The following is a 2,500-nucleotide window of genomic DNA, read 5'->3' as shown; positions in this document are numbered from 1 at the left end:
AGCCCTTCCCCGACACCAGCCCACAACAATTCCCCCTTTTCTCCGTAGAGCTAGGGACCGAAAGGAAGAGAACAGGGTAGAAAACAAAGCACAAACAAAGCACAAACCTCCCAAGCCCCGTGCCTTCGGCAAAAGGGGGGAATTGAAGGGGACGACGATCGAGAAGGACGAGGGTGGCCACCCCGGGAGCTCGCGCTGCGTTTCGTCCTTCCGGAACACCAATCCACAACAATCCCACCTTTTCTCCGTAAAGCTAGGGGCCACGAGGAAGAAGGGAAGAGAACAACAAGAGAGAAAGGGATATATCAACCGTGGCTACCGGCTCACAAGGGGAGGAGGCTTCAAACAGAGAACAAGCTTCCCCAACCCCGTGCCTTCGCAAAAAGGGGGGAACTGCAGGGGACGACGATCGAGAAGGACTAGGGTGGCCACCCTGGGAACTCTCACTGCTTTTCGTCCTTCCCGAACACCAATCCACAACAATCCCACCTTTTCTCCGTAAAGCTAGGGGCCGAAAGAAGGGAAGAAAACAACATGAAAGAAAGAGAGAGAGATATCAAACGCGTCCACCGGCTCACAGGGGGAGGCTCAAACAGGGAACAAGCTTCCCCACCCCCGTGCCTTCGCAAAAAGGGGGGGAACTGTAGGGGACGGCGATCAAGAAGGACTAGGGTGGCCACCCTCAGAACTCGCACTGCTTTTCGTCCTTCCTGAACACCAATCCACAACAATCCCACCTTTTCTCCGTAAAGCTAGGGGCCGCGAGGAAGAAGGGAAGAGAACAACAAGAGAGAAAGGGATATATCGAGTGGCTACCGGCTCACAAGGGAGGAGGCTTCAAACAGAGAACAAGCTTCCCAACCCCGTGCCTTCGCAAAAAGGGGGGAACTGCAGGGGACGACGATCGAGAAGGACTAGGGTGGCCACCCTGGGAACTCTCACTGCTTTTCGTCCTTCCTGAACACCAATCCACAACAATCCCACCTTTTCTCCGTAAAGCTAGGGGCCGAAAGAAGGGAAGAAAACAACATGAAAGAAAGAGAGAGAGATATCAAACGCGTCCACCGGCTCACAGGGGGAGGCTCAAACAGGGAACAAGCTTCCCCACCCCCGTGCCTTCGCAAAAAGGGGGGGAACTGCAGGGGACGGCGATCGAGAAGGACTAGGGTGGCCACCCTCAGAACTCACACTGCTTTTCGTCCTTCCAGAACACCAATCCACAACAATCCCACCTTTTCTTCGTAAAGCTAAGGGGCCAAAAGCAAGAAGGGAAGAAAAAAACAGGAAAGCAAGAGATATCAAACGTGGCTACCGGCTCACAAGGGGAGGCTCAAACAGAGAACAAGCTTCCCAAGCCCCGCGCCTTCGGAAAAAGGGGGGAACTGCAGGGGACGGCGATCGAGAAGGACTAGGGTGGCCACCCTGGGAACTCGTACTGCTTTTCGTCCTTCCCGAACACCAATCCACAACAATCCCACCTCTCCTCCGTAAGGCTAGGGGCAAAAGGAAGAAGGGAAGAAAACAACACCAAAGAAACGAAGATCCCAAGAAAAGAGAGAAGCTCAACAGCACGCCGAGCAAGATGTCCGCTAACCAAAAAGAAATCAAACAAGGCACCCAATCAAAAAAGCGTCCCACCTCTTCACACCCTCCCACATGCATTCATCACAACACCCTTTCCAGCCCTACAACATAGCAAACAACCAAGCAAATAAATCACAACCCAAAAATTGACCAATAGAAAAGACGAGGGCCCCGATGAGACCAGTGTCTGGAGCACGTCACTGAGAGGCAAACAGCCCCCCAACCCAACGACACAAGGCTTCAAACGACAAACAGACCGCTGCCCATAACACAAACCCACCCCGCTGTTGCACCCCTCCGTGTACAAAACACCCGACAACCTTTCCAGCGAGAGAGTCAACGGGGGTCAAAGAATCAAACTCCAAAGAGGAGTTGTCACGGGCCGACACTCAACGAGATCATCGACTCAAGACGAGATTCGCAAAGCGCACGACGATGACGCGAGTCGAGGAATGCTACGACTCCGAGGAATTCCCTCGATGGCAAAGGCATGAGATAAGATTGCCACCCTCATGCCCGTCGGTGGGGAAAATTACGATCTCGATGGAGCTCAGACCGAGGGATGGTTTTTCATTACCTGGACACACAACCCTTCCGCGAGGGCATCATGTCGAGGAACGATCGAGAGGGAACTAGGGTGGCCAGCCCAACGGGTTGATCCGCTCTTCATCCATCCCATACTTGACCGCACCCCGACAATCTCGCCTCACGGAAGGTTTGAGCTACCAGGCGCGCGCGCAACCACTCCCTCGACCCAACCACCAGCGAAAAAGCTCACCCAAGCAACACATCAACCGCCACCGCCCTTTCGAGAGAACCAACTATGGAAGCCCGCACCCTTGGCCCATGCCTTCCAACGAACAAAAGACCGAGCACCGCCGCTACGAATGAGTCCAAATTTATCCATCGTTTTTAC

Source organism: Pinus tabuliformis, chromosome 6 (assembly GCF_031772625.1).
Source record: "Pinus tabuliformis cultivar Carrire ecotype Pingquan chromosome 6, CPIR1, whole genome shotgun sequence".
Taxonomy (NCBI): domain Eukaryota; kingdom Viridiplantae; phylum Streptophyta; class Pinopsida; order Pinales; family Pinaceae; genus Pinus; species Pinus tabuliformis.
Note: the sequence above shows the minus strand (reverse complement) of the source record.